Consider the following 21,877-nt stretch of genomic DNA (forward strand, 5'->3'; position numbering starts at 1 on the left):
TCCAAGGCGAAGACCACACAGAACATTGTGGGCCATGGTGCTGACTTTAGCTTTTAGTGTAAAGAGAGGAGAAACCAGTGTAGCTTTTGAGCAAAGAATTTTGTTCTGACATATTATAAATAACGATTATGCTTGATTTGTTAAGAACAAACTTAGTGGCAAGGATGAAAGCAGGGAGAGTTTTGCAATAATCCAGAGAGAAATGATGGCAGTTTGGATGATGTAGGAAACAGTAGAGGTGGTTATATGATCAGCACTCAATGAACCCTACATATGATAAAAAGCTTTTAATCACAGTAAATGATTTCTGAAATAGAATTTTGTGCCTAGACAATTAACTGTATGATTGCTGATTAGGAATATTTTTCTGGAACATCAGCTAAGATTCTTAGTAACAAACACTAATATCTTTGGTTTGTTTATACATACAATTACATTATTTTCCATTATGTAGGTCTCAGAATCTCTCAGTGAATTGGGAATCTGAACTCAAGAAACACACAGTGGGAGCATATCCACACTGAGCAACTTCTCTAATGAAAACCCCACTGCTGTCCTAGGTGTCATTTATATCACATCCTGCAAAAATATTACAACTTGAAATTATGATTATCTGAACAGGATGCTAGAAGTTCCAACCCTGGATTTCTTAAAGAGCTTGATACCTTCACTGTGATGCTTGCAAAAGACAGGTTTTTATATATACTGTGACACATCATTGTATACGTGAGTTATTGGTGAAGCCAAGATCATGTGTCTGCAGGCTGGCAAGAAGGAAGCTGAGAAAATGACTTGTGCTATCTGCATCAAGGTTTGCAAGTTAAATATGAAGCCCTTCATATTTAGGGAGTAATTTCAAATATGTTGGATGCAAGCACAAACTAAAGATGACAGATTTGTGCTGCATCCATATTTACTCACTCAAATTCAAAATACACCATTTTCCTATGCATACATTTCCCTAAACAACACAAATTATCTGTATCTTTTCAACACAATGCAAGTATCTTTCATTCTGTAAAAATAATTATAACCTCTCCCTAAAAGTGAGACAAACTAAGATATATGAAGTACATCTAAATTTAGATTCAGGCCTTTGAATAACCACCAGGCGAAGTATAGAACCTATCAGTTAACTATAAAATCAATATAAAGCTATGTCTTAAACTTACCACCATCTATGTTTCTTATTTAATTAGTGGAGAAATTATAACTTAAAAATAAGAGAAAATGTTACATAATGAGGAATATTTCCTTGTGTAGATGTGAATAGATATTATTATTCTAATTTATACAACATGTCATGATCCATAGTTGGTAGGTATAATTTTCTTGCTTCATTGATAGTTGAAATGGAGAACCCTCGCAAAGTTGGAAGCCATTGAGGTCATCTAATTAATGGGTTAAGCCAAAATATTTGCATCCCACACCCAAGCAACCCAATAAATCAGTGATCTTTCTTAATTTTGATGAGTATACCTCAATTTGGAATGGGTTTTCCCAATATCTTACAATATGAGAAAACTTGAAATCTCACAGGGCTGAGAGACCCATTTGTTCACAAATTTTATTTTATACTTTATTTATAATTTTGTATTAGAAGTCATCCAAACTACTGTGACTTTCTGTTAACTAGATTCAGTAAGTATGGTAGAATTGATGTAGTAGACCATGGTTTAGCAAAATTTTTCTATAAAGCACAGAAAAAATATCTTTATGGTTATTAGTCACATTTAATTTGTATCACATATTCATTTGTGCCTGTGTGAATGCCTATGATTACAATTTTTTTATCAATGTTGTAACCATACTCAACCATAGGCCTTACAAAAATGGGCTGTAGGTTGAATTTGACTAATAAACTGCAGTTTTCCAGACACTTTGGCCACCTAATTTAATTTACTTTGAGATTCTGGAGTGACTAAGGCTCTATAAAACTGAATTATAACACAGATCCAGATAATTGGATCTGGAAGTAGAATATAGAGGATTTGCTTCTCTAAAGCATGAGGATTAAAGTACAATGCTGACTGAATGTAAACCACCTCTGGTGTTTTTTATCTTGTGGTGGTAAAAAAATATAACAGAGACAAAGACCTTTAATGATTTCCACCAGTAAAGAGAAAACAGGAAGAACCAACACTATTGCAATCATCCTTCGTTTACAGTCTCAATAGCTAGCTATCACTCTCTAGTATACACCTGTCTTTTGAATCAACCAAGCAGATGAGTTAAATGGGGGAAGTAGTAGGAATTGCCCTTTGGCATTTTTTAAGTCTTTGAAGTTGACATATTCTGCAATTCTACAGGTATTTAGTATTACTTTTGATTTCTTATTTTGGAAAGAAAAAAAAAAAACAGGGACTCATGTTGATATTTTCTGTTCCTATATCTCTAACTCTATAAGTGTTAGGAAGGAATTCTGATAATTGGTGAACATATCCATTAATCCCCAGATACATATAAGACTTCAATTTCCTTGTGGTTCACAGTGATATTGTGGATTCCTCCAAATTAACATTATTTCAGAGTCAGTGTCTAATTATCCTCAAGTAGTATGAGTATTTTATTTTCATCCATGCAAAATAAACCTGGAAAATAGCTATAAGGGAAAGGAAATTGACAGTGCATTTTAATGATATTATCAGAATGCCATTACTCAAGTGTATCCAGTGTACTTTGAAGCACTTGGATTCTAAGATCTGATAAAGATTTAAGAACTGGTTACCAGTCCATGACTGTTGTGATGGCTGAAATCAGATCTCTGATCAGCACACACAGCATATTTTTACACCACAAATCAAGTAAGAACTTTCTGAGTAGCCCTAAAATTTATTGCTAAGGACACATGATTATTAAGTAACCACCAAAGATTTATCTAGTTCAGTTCATTCTGGTGCCGAGTAGAGTAAATATATCTTCATGCTATAAATTAGAGCTGCTTCTTGATTGCTTCCAGCATCAGTACTGAAAATAAATATCCATTTCATTAGCAGTATCTCCCATTGCCCCATGGCCTCTTGTAATTAACCATTACAGCTCTTTTCCATTTCTACCCCCATCAGCGTATTTCAGAAAATCATGGTGAAGACACTTTCTAATGGAGTTGATTGTAACACAGAGATAGGGAGTGGGTCGAACTTGTCTTCCTAAGACATTGGTACACTCCTCCATATTATAGAAAACAATTTCTGGTACCTCAGGTCTTGTTTAAAATAAGCAGAAGTCAAGGTGCCCAATACCGATTATATACATTATTTGAAGAGGGTTTAGAAATTGTCTATTAAAAGTATCCATATTAAGATATTCAGCATATTAATTATATTTCAGGTACTCTCCTTAGGAAATATAAATATAAATTGCATCTAAGGTCCCAAGAATTTTATGTTTAATCAAGGAAACAAAGATAAACAAAAAGTGAAATAAAAACTTGTTATGACAAGAGACCTCCAAACCACACTAAAGAAATATAATGTAAGGACAGTCATTGGTACCTTCTGGGAAATGATCAGAGGAGGTTGAGCCAATAAAGTTTTATAACAGAGATGAGCATAATTTGGAACTTTATTGTTAAATAAGGCTTCACAATAAGAAGAATATATATTTTAGGTAGTACACATAGACAAAGAATACAAATAAGGATTTAAAAGTATGGCCCCTTTAGGGCCTCCCTGGTGGCGCAGGTGGTTGAGCAGCGCACTGTGAAGTTGTCCTCAGCCTCTGCAGCACGGGTTTGATCCCAGCCGGCTGGTGAGAATCCCCCATGGAGAAGCAGACCTCTCCTGTCTCACCTGCTGCTCCCCTCAGCAGTGTCTTCAGTCCATCTTCCTGTTCTGCTCCCCACTCTGTCTCTGGTGAATCCTCTCACCCTCCCACACATCTGGCCTGTTCTTGTATAAAAATAAATAAATCTTTTAAAAAAAGGCCCATTTAGATAAATAAAGATAATGAATACAATTGAAATAGAAGATACATAAAAGTATGAAATTATGAAGAAATCATACAAATAGCAAGTAAATTTTCTCAACATTTTTATTTAGTACTGGTAGCATCACTATGTGGAAGTACTCTAATTTTCTCCCTCTTCATAAATGAAAAAATAAGTAATAATAATACTTATAAGCAATATATAATATATACTAATATATATTATGTAACATATAATAAAATGATATCTATATAAATTTATAATTATAAAGATTAAAAAGATTAAATTTATTGCATGTTGTCACTCTATAGCAAAGGACACCACCAGGACTGAATACAGGCACATTTTCATAGTATTCCAGTCATTGAGGGCTTCCTTTGAATAAAGGAATCATTAACCAATGGACAACATTTCAATGTGCTGGAACTATGCTCATCTGGCAATAAATAAACTTTTTTAAAAATGCTAATTTCTTTTATTAACCCATACACAATTACTTCTGATTTGTTGAAACAATAGGTCAGACATTTGCTACAATAATGTCTGTTGAAGTGGCTAGCTATAAAAACTCTAGCATCCATAAAACAATTCCAAAGAAAGTGACTGATTTTACCTATATTATTCACCCTTTAATATTTCAAGACAACAAGCTAAATCTCCTTTCTTTTATGTTTATTTTTCTTGGGAGTGTTGGAAGTCTTCTTCCTATCATTAGAATCACCTCACAGTGTCAAGATAAAATTTAGAGGGTCTCCTTTTGAATGTTGCAGTTCATCTTTCATTTGTTTGCCAGCAAAAATCCATCTTTGCTGGTCAGGAGGAATTCCTTCCATATCCTGTATCTTGGCCTTTTCATTTTCCTTTGTATCCAATTGTTCAGCCTCCCAGTAAGGATTTTCATGAAAATCTGCGTCTCAGCAGTGGTTCCACCACAAATGGTGAATAGGAAAGGAAACATTTTTTTTTTTCAAAGTAAAAATACCTAGAGAAGCAAAAATTACCTAGTCAATTGAAAATAAGATTTGATTTATTTTAGACTAGAATAAAACCACCAATTTTGCTTGTCTAAAAAATCTTTGACAGTTTAGATACACAATCTGATTTGACATAGTTATTACATTAGTTTCTTCTTCTTGAGGTCAAGATTTATGTGGTTATTAGCTGATTAGGCAGTTAAAAGAACTTAATAGCCATATTCTCAATCTATTATTAGGCTAGGGTGATGTAAATGAAACATCTTTCATATGTAGGATTATTTACTTCTCTATAGAAATATTAATTGGTATGGATAGCTATCTAAATATTTAAAGGTTTCATGTACCCCGGAAGACAACTAAATTACATCCATCAAATGTGCTTTCATTAATTATAGACTATTATCATCTTAAACAGTTGTGTTGTCAACAATGAAATCACTCTTAATTAGTCTTTAAATTATATGCTTATCTGATAGCTTAGAGGAACATCCACATTTCCAGTACTTTATGTCTCTTTCTAAGATGTATAGACAGAATCTCTGTCTATGCTAAAATATTTTCTTTTCCTGAGATGAGCAAATACAATGTGTGCCTGTTTCAGTTGTCTTTGCATTCCTTAGGCTCAGAACCTTTGTAAAAGAGTGACAACTCCAAGTCAGGGTCACTAGAATTGCATTTATTTAGAGACACCATTCAATTTCAGTCCAAGGACAGTGTTTTTGAGGGTTCTACTGGGATGATAATAATATAGATCACAGGCTACATAGATTTTTGGACCAAATTACTAAAATATCAGTTTCAATATGAAAGCAATTAATTTTTTTTTAAATAGTGATTATTTCCCAATCATTTTGCAAATGAATATAATTTCACCATTTAAAAATGATTTGGAGGAACAAGAAAAAAAAATCAGACAAAAGAAGAGAATGACATGTGTGCTGATGCCTAGAAGTTTAGAAATTAACCATTAAAATCTTTTTCTTCAATCTCTTAATTATATTTTTAACTTCAACTCCACTGTCATTGTAGAGTAGCTTTGAAGAAGTTCTATGAGTTTTAGGCTTCAAATTAATAACACTTCAGATAATTAGCAGAAGAATAGAGTAACTTAATAGCTTTGGAAGCAAGAGGCCTATAGAAAAAAAAGAAAGAAAGAAAAAAAAATAGCTTTAGTTGAAATTGTCTTGAGGTCACATTAGTATTTAATCAATGTGTGAGGGTTAATGGTAATATGGTTAGACTGACTGGTTCAACAGACACTGAGATTCTGCTTTAGAAGTACATACTTCAATGAGAGATAATGCACTAAAATTTTGATTGCAACTTCCAGGAGTTTCTATTATTTTGAAATTGAAGACAGATTATAACAGAGTGAAAATTAGTCCTACTTTAATGAGCCTACAGGAACAGTCCATTAAATTCCAAATCCTGGGATCTATGATTGATAATTTAAAAAAAAAACAAAACAACTTTAACCATCTACATGTATAATTTTGGTTTCACTCAAAAAATGAAATAATACTCCTGTTTAGTTAGGAAGCAAACCAACCTAACTCTTTGGACACTAAAGGAAGGGAAATGGATTCATTGTCATATCCTTGCATCTGAACCTTTATTGCTTCAGAAACGACAGGCAGGCTTGCTGATGGGCAAATTACACTTACTTCCTGCTCTGCAAGCAACTTGGTAACATTGTTTTGGAAACTTCAAAGAACTTCTCTTACTTTAGCCTTGGTGCTAGCCAGTTTGGGGTTGTATACTCTCTTATTTTCATCCAACTTCACATGTGTATTTTGGCCCAGGGTAGCCTAAAGAGGAATGTCACTGTAACTTTTAAGTAATTACTATATTTGAAAGTAATAATCAGTAACTGATCAATTCTGTAATTTCTTGTTCACTGTACCTGTTTTTTTTGTCTACATTACCCAACAGAAATTAAGCTACAAGATGGAAATAACTTTTTTCTTTTATTGTTTGCTTGTTTATTTGGTTTTGCAAGATGGTATCCATAGTACCTGTGACAGTTCCTGACTTGATGTAGGTACCCAATATATTACAGTTTTATTGCATCTATAGATTTATGGAAGGAATAAACATTTAGTAAATGAACAGAATTAGATCCATTGAAACAGTATTCCTTCTTGACTTCCTTGTCAAATTCTTGCTGTCTAATGTTTCTCCATGCTCCTGTCAGCCTCCTCTCACTCCTTCCAGTGACCTCATATGAACATTTAATGTAGACAGGGCCTGAGAGTTGCTTTTAATCCCAGTCAGAGTCTTGGAATATTTGGTGATCTTGCTTTGCCCCTGAAATTCTGTTTTGTATTAAATTAATGTTCTTATTAATGACTTGATCTTTCACTTGACATTAAATATTGCCACTGCTCAGAACTCTCAATATCAATTATTTTAGTCACTGATACCTCATGGATTAGATCTAAATTCCTGCATACCGGTTCATATTTGATTGATGGGCATTCATCCCTATAGACAAGCTTAGATCCTCTGGGAATGTACAGCAGTTTGACACAGTGCATTTTGCTATTTGTCAACAGCAATGGCATTAGTTGACATTGCATCAGGAGGCTACGAAGAGTCTATCTTAGAAAGAGACAAAAGAAGCAGTATCTTATATATTGTGATTTTGAAAGTTCAATAGTAAATTAATTTTCTGCTCATTTTCATGGCATGCATACCTACAAACATACATATATATATACACATACATATATATAATATGTACAAATATACATATATACATACTATAAAAATGAAAAGGTATTGGATATTTCTCTGTTGCCACAAAATTTTGAAAACCAAGCTTGTTAAAAACTCACTTTTAGCCATGCTATATTCTTGGTTAAAAATGTCCAAAGACATTCCATTGCCTATCATGAGTTTTAAATTCTTTAGATTAAAGCAGAATATTCTGCCAGTTCATGCCATCCTTTGCTTTCATTTATCAGATACCCAGCTAATCTGCAATAATCCCTCTCCCCACACACAGAATTTCCATGTCCTGGATTTCTACCCTCTCCCCCCCACTTTCTACTCTGTCTTTAAACTCTCTCCTCAGTCTCCATATTGGGACAATAAAATAGGGTAAAATATCAAGTTTGGGGATGAAATACCTGGTCTGTCTCTATCTGAGCAAGTTTTACTTCATCTGATATATTTTTTAATTCATAAATGATTGCATATTTACACTATAGTGTCAGTCAAGGATGAAAAATATAGATAAGTTAGGTCACTCAATGCCTGATATAAATAATATCTATTACCTAAATTCCTAAATAAAGTTTAAAATCCAAGTATTCTGTGCTGCTCTTAGTTGAAGAAATAAAAGAAGAAAGAGTACAGGCTTTGGTATTCTCTTACTATGTGCTCGGATGAATACTGAAGTTTTTAAAGCTTACTTATCTACAGCAAGTGAGAGCTTGTACTTTATATTATTTTAAGTTAACACTTTGTTAACCACATAGATCCTTTGCCTTCCTTGGAACGCTCGTTGCATTTATTTATACATCTCCTATGAAATTTGAAAAAGTCAACTTTAATTATAAACCTTTCTTATGATAATAAAATATAATTTTCTTTAGCATATAAAACTGAATCATTTTCATTTATCTTAATACTTTGCTATTGGTATTTTTGTATGTGTATAAATATACACTGAGTGTATATTGTGTAATATATTCATCACATACAACAATTAATACATAACAGTAATGAATAGCCATTTTCTAGAATCAATTTAACAGATTAGAGGGCAGTGTCTAAAGTTGTGGGAACTTGAAGAATGAACAAATATTTTCGGACGAAGAGAACAAAGAAAGGAGTGTAGGTATTCCTGCTACTGAACTCCAAGGGAAATTTAAAGCCACAGTGACCTTGAAGAAGGTCATAAAAGGACAGGAAAAAGAAATGTAAGAGTAAGATACATAATAGTAGAGGTTACCTTACACTTCTATTTTCCTTTATCTAGTTGAGGCGTTAGCCTCTTCTCCTCCTCTAGCCTCCACCAAAATGCCTTTCTTCTTTTAGTCAGGGTGACTCATTTCCAAGTTTCCAGTCTGTGCTCATGAATTGAGATCTCCTGCAGCAGACCCTGGACCATGGGTTGACAGGAAAGAGATTTATTAAAATAATGCTTCCTGATAAGCTGACAAGAGAGAGGGGAAACATGAGAGGGTAAGGGTATGAATCTAAGTGAGGTACAGTCTCAGGCAAAATCCTGCAAAGGATGACTTCTACCTGATCTTCAAGTATTTTCTGGAATGTAAATTATATCTCAGGGTTTTTCTGACTTGAGGAGTCAGAAAAAGATATGTAGTTCCCAGGTGCTTCCGGATCTCTGGATAAAGTTGGCAAAGTGGGGTTTGGTACTCTAAGGAGAGCTGTTGGAAACAAACAAAAAAAAATGCACATGCTGAATTTTGGAAATAAAAGCACAAAATGTGACACCCCACTCCCATGTACACAGAAAGGAAAAATATATCCAAGACACTGTGGGTAGAGTACCAATATTGCTCAAAACACCAGCTGAGTTAAGTTATGACATCATTAAAGCTTAGAATCTGTAGAATTCTTGGGTGCTATCCCTCTCTTATGAGCTTGACTTTATGGCTTTTATCATCAGGAAAAGCATAGGGAAGACTAGAACACCATAGCCACATAGTGGAATATAGAGCACTTTAGAAGCTAAAATAAAGTAAGTTTCTAACCTGAGAGAAACTAGATTATCACTATTTCATTTAGTTCTAACATCTGACATTTTAAAATAAGCATTCCTGGATAGCTGGGACAGTTACTTTGTATTTATGCTTCAAAATCTTAAGATTCTATTCAGCATAACCACTCTCAATACATACAAAAACTGTACTGCTTGGTCTAAAATATCAATGCAACTTCCAAAGTTGTTTAATTTTCTTCAAGCGGCATGGTTCTGAATACTTGTCCACTCCACACACTCAAACCCTATGTGTTTACTCTTTATTTAAAAGAAAGTATATGCTGTGTGCAGAAGTGGGAACAAACTGTGTCAGTGCCCCCAGCCGCAGAATGAGCCCTTGTGAGTTAACACTGGCACGGAAGAAGTAAGTAGCTATATTGCAGGCTTTTTCTCTGTGCTTTAATTTTGAAGTAGAGCATTAGCTTTGACATTTTTCAGTTGACAGTTATTTTTCTAGATTTTCTCTGGGGATTTCAAAGTAGGCTAAAAGGCTTTCTGAAGGATGGGGAAATGAAGCTTTTATATTTGTTATTTTCATTGCAGCTATTATTGAGAAAATTAGCTCCATGTCAAGAGAACAGAACAAACAACACAAGATTACTTTCCAGGGTAGACTTCTGACAATATGTTGCACTCTGCATCATTAAAAAAAAAAAAAAAAGAAAAGAAAATATGAACTTATTTAAAAATGGAATGAGCCAAAACTAGCAAAGAGAATAATTTGATAACACAAGTTTCCCTCAAAACATGGGATGTTAAAGATCAGCTATATATGGAAATATGTATATATACACATAGATACACACACACACACACACATATATATATATATATACATGTTCATCTAAGGTGGCAGATATCAGAATGACATAGTTTGTAACTCTCTAAAACTGGATGTTTTCCTGACAATACACTGACAATCTCCTTAAAAATAAGTGGGCTGGGGCCTCCCCTGGTGGCGCAGCAGTTGAGCCCTGGGCTGCGAAGCTGCCCGCAGCCTCTGCAGCACCGGTTCAATCCCTGGCCGCCTGCGAGGGTCCCAGATGGCGCACAGACGTCTCCTGACTCCTGCTGCTCCCCTCAGCAGTGTACTTTGTCAGTCTGCCTGTTCTGTTCGCCACTCTGGCTCTGGTGAATTCTCTCACCCTCCCGCGCTTCTGACTGTACCCAGTGCTTGTATAAATAAATAGATAAAAAAATAACTAAATAAATCTTTAAAAAAAATGTGGGCTGTGTAGTGAAAATCTATATTTTGTACAATATTTTTGATACAGTTTAGACTCAGCTGAAGCAATGAATCTTCCTGAAAGATGGAAAAGACGAAACACCTGAAAACGAAAGGTAAAATCAAGCAAAACCAAAAAAAAAAAAGGATGTGTTTTAGATATTGTCTCAAACTCCCATATGAAATGTAACCCCTAAGCAGTGTAAGTAAATCCAAAGAGAATCACACACCTAGGTTCATTCATTATTAGCAAGGTAGCTTCAGAATATGAGTTTTGCATCTCATTCATTATTAGCAAGGTAGCTTCAGAATATGAGTTTTGCATCTCTTTTATTATTAAATTTATTTCTAAATAACTTGTTCTTTTTGATGACATTCCAAACAAAATTATTTTCTTTTTCTTCTATTGAAAGCTGTATTTCAAATAATAAAACTATAGTTCAAAACACATGGGAAGAATGAAATAGATTATTTAGAATGAAATAGATTACTCGCAGTCATTCAACAGGAAAGGCCAGAACAAAGACACCAGTTTAAAAAAATATACCAAAAATAAAATAAATTATTTAATCTTCTCTAGTTGCAGGTATTTTATCATGTGCTTTAGTTTTTATGAGGATTTTTTTTTAGCTCAGTGCCCCTTTTCCATATTTCAACATTTTTTAAAGTAAAATATTATAAATTCAACTATTACAGTGGTATAATAGCCTACATGTTTCCCTTGTAAAGTTTGCTGAGTAAAACCTCTTGCTACATAAAGAAATTATTTTTTCCACAAATATATATATCCTAGTATAAGATTCTTCTTATATTCAATCAACAAACACTCAATGAGTGCCTAAAATATATCTGCTGTGATTCTAAAATCTTTCTTCTAAGAACTTTCATCGAAGAGAAACATACATACGTATTTGTTCAGGGACCTTATTATAATTTTGATATATTTTTAATAAAGGTAATATTGGTTTATAAGACTGAATAATTCAGAAATATAAATAGATGTTAACAGATGCATAGCCTAACCTTTATTACTAATTTCTTAATTCTTATGAATCTTTAATTTGTTATTTTCATAGAAGATAATTTTAAGGACAGCTTTAAAGTAACTTAAATTATCCAAGATTATTTTGTTAATTTTGTTTTTGCATTGTTTACTTCAGAATATGATTTTCAATATTCAGAATATGATTTTCAATATTTACTTTTATCTGTGACTTTACTGAATTGATTTTTTTCTTCTAAAAATTTTCTGGTGGATTTCTTGGCATGTTTAACATAAAAGATTCTGTCATCTGCAAATAGACATTGTTTTAGCTTTTTAATTCTAATATACACATCTCATTTCTTTTTGTTAATAATTTGCCAAATATTTTACTTTCTATTTTTAATGTCTCATATTTTTTTCCCCTCTATTGCATTCTTTTGTATTGAGTGAACATTTTTGAGTATGTCATTTTAATTTCTTTAATGATTTTTTCTATATTTTAAGCTTTCATTTTAGTGGTTATTCTAGGTTTTACCATACATAATTTAACATCAGAATCTACTTCAGATATATACTAAATTGATACTTCTAAGATTATATATATCACATATAATTTATAAATTTATAAATCCAACAATACATTTGCCGGTCCTGCCTGCAGGCCGACGGGGTTGAGGAACACGGCGGAGGGGCTGGGGATGAAAAGACACGTGCACTCTCTTGGCTGGAAGCAGGAACTCTCTTTATTCGAGGGGAGGGGCTATATATATATCTTGGAAAGCCTGCGCATGCGCTTTACATGGATTTGCAACATCCGGTTACTATTGCATCAGCCTCCGCTTTGGGCCGAAGCGACTCATCCTTGGGCGGAAGCGACCACCACCCCAGGTCAGGTCCCCCTGCTGGTGTAAGCCTGGTACTGACATACATTGATGTAATTATGATGTTATATAATCTTAATTCTTTTAAAGAAAAATGAAGTAGCAAATATGTATTTATAAAATTTATTGTAATAAGTTTATTGATTATCATTCTTAATATTTTTCTGCCTTTCCTCATTTGTTCCAGTTATTATTCCATTGAAACTTTATGCCATTACGCATACTTTGTCATTTTTATTTTGTATTTGGTTTAATTCCAACATAGAAAAAATACCATAGAAATGAATAAGCAAAGTAATTTTTTCTTAAATAAAAGTCCAACAATACAAATGAAGATAGACAGTTATTTTACTTATCAGTACATCTTTGAAATAATCATGGAATAAAGGTAATGGTATGCAATATTAGTTATTATGAAATAATAAGGATTTTATTCAAAACCAACACCTAATATGATTTAGCATCTACTCATGGTGTATGATACCACTGAAAGAGAGAAATGAGGCATGGACATTTAATAGTCTCCCTTTTGTCTCTAGTCAATTGAGCAAACATAAAGATAGTCAATTCTACACATTTTACTTTTAGAGTAGTAAGATTACTTAATGATTTTTACAAGGTGATGTCTTAAATATCAATCATACCACACAAGGAGGTGTTCTAAGGACTAAAATAAAACTTATATGAACAAGATTATGAGCTCAATAATTTGAATGAATGGCAATATGGAAGAAGATTTGGGTCTCATTTTATATCCTAAAAAGATGGAAGTAGCTCTGATGGCAGAATTTAAAGGGCTTAAGTGTCAGCTCAAAAATAGGAGATTATTTTTAACATTTAAAGATAAATATTGGATGAGGTAATTGGTTTCTATCACTAGAAGTATTTAAACAAAGCCTACTAAACAAATAAATTCAAACTTGAAGAATAATTACAGCATCAAAGCAAAAGCTAACTGGTCTGACTTTGGAAAAAGCTAGAACTAAAACAAGCAGCAGATTCTAGATAGCTGACTGTTTGGGCCTACTTTCCTACTTATGGAACTCTGCTCAAGATTCAAAGGCCGTTAAAGAGAGTCAGTTTGTTATTAAACTTAAATGTCAATTTCCTGGCCACTGTCATTGAAAATCTCCATGATTTCAGACTGGGAGGGAAACTCCACAAAAATAATCACTTTTGGTCTTCCTCCATGTTTCTTGATATATGAAACTGGAAGGAGGTATTGGCATGTGTAAATTGGTCCTTCTTCCCATTTTCTCTAAGCAATGAGCTACCTGCAGGGAACGAGTATTCTTTTTGCCATCTGCTTTATAGGTCTAGTTCCTTGTGTTGCTCAGAACTCAGTAAAGTCATGGTCTTGGATGTTTGTTCTTAAACTCATGTCAGTTCCAAAGAAGCAAAGTCAGTCTGTGATACCTTATAGAGTCATAGGATAAATTTTTTTCAATTTGACCTTGAAATATGCAAGCACAAATTTCCCTAAGCAGAAGTGGTTGATATAAATATTTGACATTTGGAAATATTTTCCTATCATTAATCCTGTTAAATATTAAGGATATTTCAATATTTGTGACTCTAAACTTGCATTGCATTTACATGAAAAATAGATGTTATAAATTGGCAAAAGTGTTATGGATAGAATTTTTCTTTTAATAATGATACAGATGATAAAGCAAATTGTGCATCTTATAATTATTGGTTTCAGATAAATGAACTAGTGTGACATAAACCCAACCAAATACTATCCATTCAAAAGTTACTCTCTTCTTGTATTTTTATTTCCAAATAGAATTTTTTAATACTTTAGAGAGATAATACTACTGGTTATTTTTGTTTTTGTTGTTTTTTATTTCTCTCTCTATATATTTTACACTATATTCAATTTTGTACAGTTTGCTTTCTACTCTCAGGTGTAGTCCCCATAAAATTCCCACCACTAAGTCACTTGTGAACATCACCATAGTCTCTTCTGCTCTTCCCACCCTGTTACCCTATTTTATAGGAGGAATATAGGGGAACCAAATAAGGGATCAGGGGAAAAAAAGACAAAACTAGCAGGCAACTATAAATCAGAGACATTCAGCAGAGGAGGGGAAGATAATACTATTGTTATAAAAAGTCGGTTTCTTTTGATTATTGAAAGGTATATGAAATAAAATCTCTGAGTAGTCAGTACATTTTTTGTAAGGTTAAACCAAATCTTGAAAACATTAATTATTCTTGCAATTTCTTCATTTGAAGAGATATCTTGAATCATTTCCTTTTTGCATTGGTTTCATAAATGTAATTGCCATAAAGTAAAGTCACAGTATTACTACTGCTTCACACAAGACTGCAATTTATTGTTGTTGTACAAACCTCAACATATATCTCTGTTGTACAGCAGATTTAACCATATGTTCATTTAGTGGCATTCTTTTCATCCCATCCTAGTATATTTTTAGGAAAAGTTATTGGAAGCAGAGATATGTGGCACTGAAAGGTAATCAAGAAATTGTCCAACCATTAGTTACATGCTGCCCAGAACTTGGGATCATGTAGAGAAGTCCTTTATCTGCATATATGAAGGAATAGACCTAAATAGGTTTCTTATTTAGGTGTTCTAAATTCCTGCTATGAGTGAGACCATCTGGTATTTTTCTTTTCTTTCTGGCTTATTTCGCTGAGCATGATCCCTTCCAGCTCCATCCATGTTGCTGCAAATTGCATGAATTTGTCTTTTTTGATTGCTGAGTAATATTCTATAAAAATCAAAATCAACAAGCTACTATAAATCAGAGACACCCTATAGGGGAAGGGAGGAGGGAGTAGGATCAAAACAAGGAGGGTGGGAGTTGTATGAGGACTATAACCAAGATGAAAATGCATACATTGTACGACAATGAAAAATGATGTAAAAAATGTATAAAACAAAAAATAAAAAAAATAAGGCAGATTTCATTAACACACATACAAACACACACAAGAAGAAGAAAAGGAAAAGGAGTAGTAGGGGGAGGAGAAGGAGTAGGAGGAGGAGGGAGAATGAGAGGAAACGGAACAGAAGAACAACAACAATAACAAAAAATAGCAACAACTACATGCCATGAATCTCTGCTCTAGGAGGTTTTGGAGAGAGAGAGAGAGAGAGAGAGAGAGAGAGAGAGAGAGAGAGAGAGAGATAGATAGATAGATATCACCTCGATTGTCATGATTGTATTATAGGTGTTTGCATTTATCTAAACTCATCAAATCATACCCATTACATACGTGTAGATCTTTGTACATGAAGTGTTTATCAATTAAGCTGCTGAAAAAGAAGACCTATCTTCTTCCTTTTTGTTATTTTTTTTTTTGCATAGAAGTACTGGGGTGTAGGTAAGAGGTGTGTGGGAGTGGGGTGAGAGGACTCACCAGAGACAGAGTGGGGAGCAGAGCAGGCGGATTTACTGAAATACACTGCTAAGGAGAACAGTGGTGAGACAAGAGAGGTCGGCTGTACCACGTAGGTAGTTCCCCGGCTGGAATCAAACTCTGGCCATAGTGGTGATAGCACTGAGACTTAAACCCATGGCCACCAGGGAGGCCCTTATCTTCCTTTTTAATAAACCGAGAACACAAGTTAATCATTTATGTTACGTTATTATTATTATTGTTTCAGATATGAAATATTCCTCCTATCCTTTACTTGAATTAATCTGTGAAAGTACAGTCTTACTTGAAATTTGAAATTTCAGTGACTTAGAATGTGCTAAGACACAGAAGTCTATTTTTAGGGAACTTTTCCTTTGTAAAACATATAAAAAGGAACTTGGCAGTTTGCTTGGGCCTTGATTAAATACAGTGCAGATTCAATAAGGAAACAAAACCTTTAGTTGATGAAATTTTTCTATAAAGGTTTCCTTTCTTAGATTACTAAGGAATTGTGATTGTATTTTTCAACCGTATAGTTAGGATGTATTTTGGTACCTTTGGGAACTCTTGGGATTCTCTTAGGGAATTTTATATATTCAAAAAATTTCCTTTCCTTAAGAAAATGGAGGTGAAGAAAAACAATCAATGGATTATAATTTACTGCTTGACTAAATTTTCAGAGGCAAACTTTCTCTTTTATCCTTATTTTTTCTTATATTTATGTGTGCCAAATTCTTACATAAGCATATATATATATATATATATATATACACAAAAAAAAACTTAGCATATAATTGTTCCTGCATACCATATAATTGTTCCTGCATACTTTATATTTTATTAAAAGTATTTGTAGACTCACTCTTCATAGCGTAGCTGCTATTTTTGAAGAAGTGGATATCTGGCATAGCAGCATATGAGAGGGCTAATTGACAATCTGCTTAAAGACCATAGTAATTTCAAAATGACCAAGGCCAGAGTCAAAACAAAACAAAACAAAACAAAACAAAAAAACTTTGTAATTACAGTTATGGCACTTCAATCAGAGAAGTGGCTCTTTTTAGAATGTCAGATTTTTTCAAACTAACTCTCTTGTTCGTTCTTTTCAAATTTCAGACCAGGAGGGAGTTCCTTTATGATCATACCCTCCCTACCACATCTACAATATTTTAACTAAAAATATGTTCCCGTAGTCAGCTACTCTCATCTACACTTAGTGAAGTGTGAGGACTCACTGCACCATGGGTAGCTTGAATATAAAAGAGGCTGTATGGAAAGAACCAGAGAGTTGGTTCTGGGGGCTCAGACTGCAAACCAACAACCAACAAGGAAACTGAAACCCCAGACCTTATAGTCACAGGAAATTGATTCTGCCAACAACAAACTTTAAACGGAATTCTTCCAACAGTGTAAGAATGTTCCTTTTTCTCTACACCCTTGATGACATATGTTTCTATTTTTTTTTTAAATATGGGCCATTCTCATGGGAGTGAATGGTATCTCATTGTGATTTTTGATTTGCATTTCCTTGATGATAAGTGATGGTGAATATTTTTTTCATGTACCTATTAGTCATTTGGATGTCTTTGGTGAAGTGTTTATTTAGTTCTTCAAACTATTTTTGATTGTGCTCTTTACTTTCTTTTGTTGAGTTGTATGAGTTCTTGGATATTTTCCCCTTGCCAGAAAATATGGAAGTTCCTCAAAATATTAGAAGTAGAAATACCATACAATCTAGCAATTAATTCCACTCTTAGGTATCTATCCTAGGAACCCAAAAACACTAATTCATAGGCATATTAACGCACACTTAGTCATTGCGTCACTATTTACAATAGTCAAGATAAGGATGCATTTATTCACATATCTTTCACTAACATAGAAACCATAAGTCAGGGGCACATGAGGAGCCAGCTAAAATTATGCTATCCAGCCTTCCTTGCTGTTGCTAGTTCTGACCTTGTTATTACATTTTGGCCATGTATTAATTTTCCAGTTTGTCTCACTGGATATGACTTTTATCTTGATTGTCCCTCTTTTCAGCTGAGTGGGATGCAGACAGACAGCAGTAGATTATGCAGACAAGGGCAACATTCAACATCTTAACAAAATGGGAAGGCATGGGTTTCCAACCCTCTTTATGTGTACCTGACGTGTTGCATGTTTTAAAATAAAGAGAAATAAATTCTGTCACACTGAGCTGTTATTTACCTTTTTTTATATCTGCTAAACAAATTCTCTAATATTTGCAAGCCCAGTAAATCTTAACAGTTGTTACTGCAAGAAGTATCTATGAGACATCTCTAATTGGACATTTCTGCATTTATCACTGTGAGTCCACTCTCACATTTCTCCTTAGTGTACAGTAGACTCAGCCTTAAGAACTACATCTATGCGATGTCTCACCATGTAGGTTTATCAAATAGAAAGCACGGACAAGAAATTAGAGAAAGAGGAGCATTTGATATTGGTCTGTATGTTGTTATGGCTTCACCACTTCCAGTTTGACAGAACATAGCTCCTGTCAGGAAACTTCCTACAACTACTGTTATACTGTTATTTCTTTTTTGGGAAATCCCATCATTCTTTGTTTTTTTTTTTCAATTCACTCTAAAACATTATAAATAGCCCCTATTTTAAGCCTTCATTAAGCCTTTATTTCCTGCAACTGTGATAACTGACCAAGTAAGTGTCAGAGCTGTACCTTTGAAACAAATCCTGTTTATTGGGTTCTTAAATTAGTTACTCAGGGCCTCCCCTGGTGGCACAGCGGTTGAGCACTGGGCTGCAAAGCTGCCCGCAGCCTATGCAGCACAGGTTCGATCCCGGCCCACAGCAAGGGTCCCACATAGCGCGGGTCCCACATGGCACACAGACCTCTCCTGCCACGCCCGCTGCTCCCCTCAACAGTGTATTTTGTCAGTTTGCCTGTTCTGATCCCCACTCTGGCTCTGGTGAATTCTCTTACCCTCCAGCGCTTCCCAGTGCTTGTATAAATAAATAAATAAATCTTAAAAAAAAAATTAGTTACTCAAATAATTGATGAGCGTATGGGTAACATTCTAGCAAGTGGCAATACGTCCCCGGCAACCTGCTGTATGGGTGCCATGTACTTATTCAAAAGCCTCGAGGAGAGGTGGGGAACAAAGGGAAATAAAAGGCAACACTGAAAAATTAAGTGATGGTGGTATGTGTAGTTGCTATAGAAACAACGGTGAGCATAATGATTTCTGACTCAGGTGATGACTTTTATGATCCCAAAAAGGGTACACATAGAAAATGATAAATTGAAGATCCATTAAAATGAATTTGGAACATGATTGGAAAGCCATGAAGTGTCTATAGCAACTGTGAGGGAGGCCATCTTCTAAAGAAAAAGAAAAGTCAGGCTAAGTAAGGACCAAGCTTGAATTCTGTTTATAATTATTGAAAAGTTTACTGGTTAAGTACCAGATCCTGTCAAATCTCTTATATAAAGGCGCCTATTGGAGGAACTTACAGCACAGACTGAGAATTTTTAGTCATATATAAATGAGGGTTTGAACCTTGAATTTCAAATTCCCTTAAGCTTTCCTTTCTTCCAGAATCAACCTTTCTCACAGAAATCTTATATTTTTACCCTTGTCTGAGGAAAGTGTCCTTCCCTGAATGAAGCTTTTCAATAATGACTGCTTCCTTGTCTTGCAAGGTAGTTCTGATTCTCTCCATTTTCCACCTCTGCTTCTTAATGCTTTTAGGTGTGTAACAAGATTTAGATTCTAGCATGTCCATAAAGCATCCTTCACTGGAATATAGCCATACTTATTCCTTTCTTTATTGTCTATGGATGCATTCACGTACAGTGACAAAGACTGAAAAAGATTGACAAAGATGCATAGTAGTGAGAGCAATTGTATAGCCCATGAAAACTAACACTTTTACTAACATTCCCTCTATAGAAGAAGCTGTCATTCCCTGAAGTCAAACACACACACACACACACACACACACACACACAAACAGGGGCTGGCTGGCTGGGCTGCAGTAGAAAAATAGGAACTGAACAACTTGAAGATTTCAGGGGAGAGCATCTGGCAAGGCTTTAGAAGAAACCATCACTCAGGACTCAACTTTATGCTATAGTCATGCTCTCTCTTTCCAGAGATAAAATCATTTGTGGGTTGGACATCACATAAGTCCAACCCAGGTTGATTTGAATGTTGCCACTAATAAATGCTTACCTGCCAACCTCAGAGACCATATGAAGAGTTGTTCCTGGCCTGTTTTTACAATCCAAATTTCTATTAATAGAACATCAGTAAATGGGCCTCCCTGGTGGTGCAAGGGGTTAAGCACAGCACTGTGAAGTTATCCGCCGCCGGTTGGCCAGAGAGATTCCCACATTGTGCAGCAGACCTCTTCTGACTCACCCGCTGCTCCCCTCAGCAGTGTATTTCAGTCATTCTGCCTGTTCTGTTCCCTGCTCTGTCTCTGGTGAGTCCTCTCACCCTCCACTCCTCTGGCCTGTACCCCAGTTCTTGTATGCATAAATAAATAAATCCTTAAAAAAAAAGAACATCAAGTAAAAATGTAACTTAAAATGCCAATGATGATTTGGACATTATCTAACTCTCTAAATCATAAAATTTGACCTCTATTTCAGCATTCCACTGAGAACTATAGATGAAGTATAAGAACAAAGCATAGCAGAGCCAGAAGAAAAAAGTGCAGACACAAGAACACAAACTGGTATCATAGAGACACCTGCAGTATTGGCTCCTTCTGACTTCTGCCTCTCTTTCTTATCACAATTCAGGTTTAATGAAGAGAACTCTATGACCACCTTATGTGGTATGTATGTTAAAACCATCTGGAGTGGGTACCTGCTGTGGTTTAGCCCCACTCCATGGATGCCTGAAAGTTGAATAAAGGAGAATCCTCCAAGTGGACAGAACTTTGACAGAGTAGCTGTTTCCTCTCTACATGTGGAAGGAGAAACCTTCTAAGGAAAATGACTATGCTAGTTAATGAGCTGGCTAGAGAATTACTGTATTAAAAGGAAAATGATTTGCAAGATTGGTGATAAGTCTGGATAAACCATATTTGAATGAACGTCTAGGTATAAGCACTAATGATGAAAATAATTGTACTCACTGTAAATGATCATCAGAGAAGATTCATTTCAAAAAAGGTTTGAAGTAAAAGGATATAAAAATAACAGATGGATGATATTAATTCCCAGATATCTTTCTGTTTGCTTGATAGATCTGCATAAGAAATAACCATGAAAGTTGGCATAAAAGCTGTGGATGATTTCTACAGCTTAGAATTTTACTCAAGGCTGATCTGGCTATTGACACTGATGAGTGTCTAATTTATCTGCCCCAGGGTTGATGCTGCACATTTGATATATTATTTCCCAAAAGAATAGTCATTTACCCAGTAGAAGACTACTTGCATTGGTTTCCCTTCATCATATTTATCTCCAGAGAGAGATAAATATATATATAGATATATATGTATATTCATATATATATGAATATGAGATACAATATGACTTCCTGCCTTAACATGTCTGCCAGTGACATTATTCAAGAACCTAAGAACCTTCAAGATATCCATTTTTATCATATGCCACATGACATCATCACCAATCAAAGTGTATGTTATCCATTTGTATGGCAAAAAATGTAAAGCAATGAGCTGGCATCCATGGAATTCACATACTTAGCATATGCTCATGATTCAATTGCAGCTGGCTTTGTAAAATGGTTGAA

At 34.5% G+C, this 21,877-nt stretch overlaps 2 long non-coding RNA genes across 3 annotated transcripts; one reads left to right on the top strand and one right to left on the bottom strand.

The window, feature by feature from the left end:
• Nucleotides 1-8,875: 8,875 nt before the first annotated feature.
• Nucleotides 8,876-9,462, bottom strand: LOC119243802 (uncharacterized). The gene is made up of 3 exons (XR_005124833.2): nt 9,427-9,462; nt 9,160-9,302; nt 8,876-9,013 (listed from the first exon to the last, which is right to left on the bottom strand). It is a non-coding gene; the product is annotated as an uncharacterized LOC119243802 (long non-coding RNA).
• A 62-nt stretch (nt 9,463-9,524) lies between these two features.
• Nucleotides 9,525-21,265, top strand: LOC119243803 (uncharacterized). 2 transcript variants are annotated; one of them, XR_005124834.2, is made up of 3 exons: nt 9,525-9,616; nt 10,912-10,978; nt 20,764-21,265. It is a non-coding gene; the product is annotated as an uncharacterized LOC119243803 (long non-coding RNA). The 2 variants fall into 2 exon arrangements; XR_008551597.1 differs by lacking the exon at nt 9,525-9,616 and adding an exon at nt 9,928-10,001.
• Nucleotides 21,266-21,877: the final 612 nt, after the last annotated feature.

The sequence above is a fragment of the Talpa occidentalis genome, unplaced genomic scaffold (assembly GCF_014898055.3).
Source record: "Talpa occidentalis isolate TD23 unplaced genomic scaffold, MPIMG_talOcc4v2.1 talOcc4.13, whole genome shotgun sequence".
NCBI classification, from domain to species: domain Eukaryota; kingdom Metazoa; phylum Chordata; class Mammalia; order Eulipotyphla; family Talpidae; genus Talpa; species Talpa occidentalis.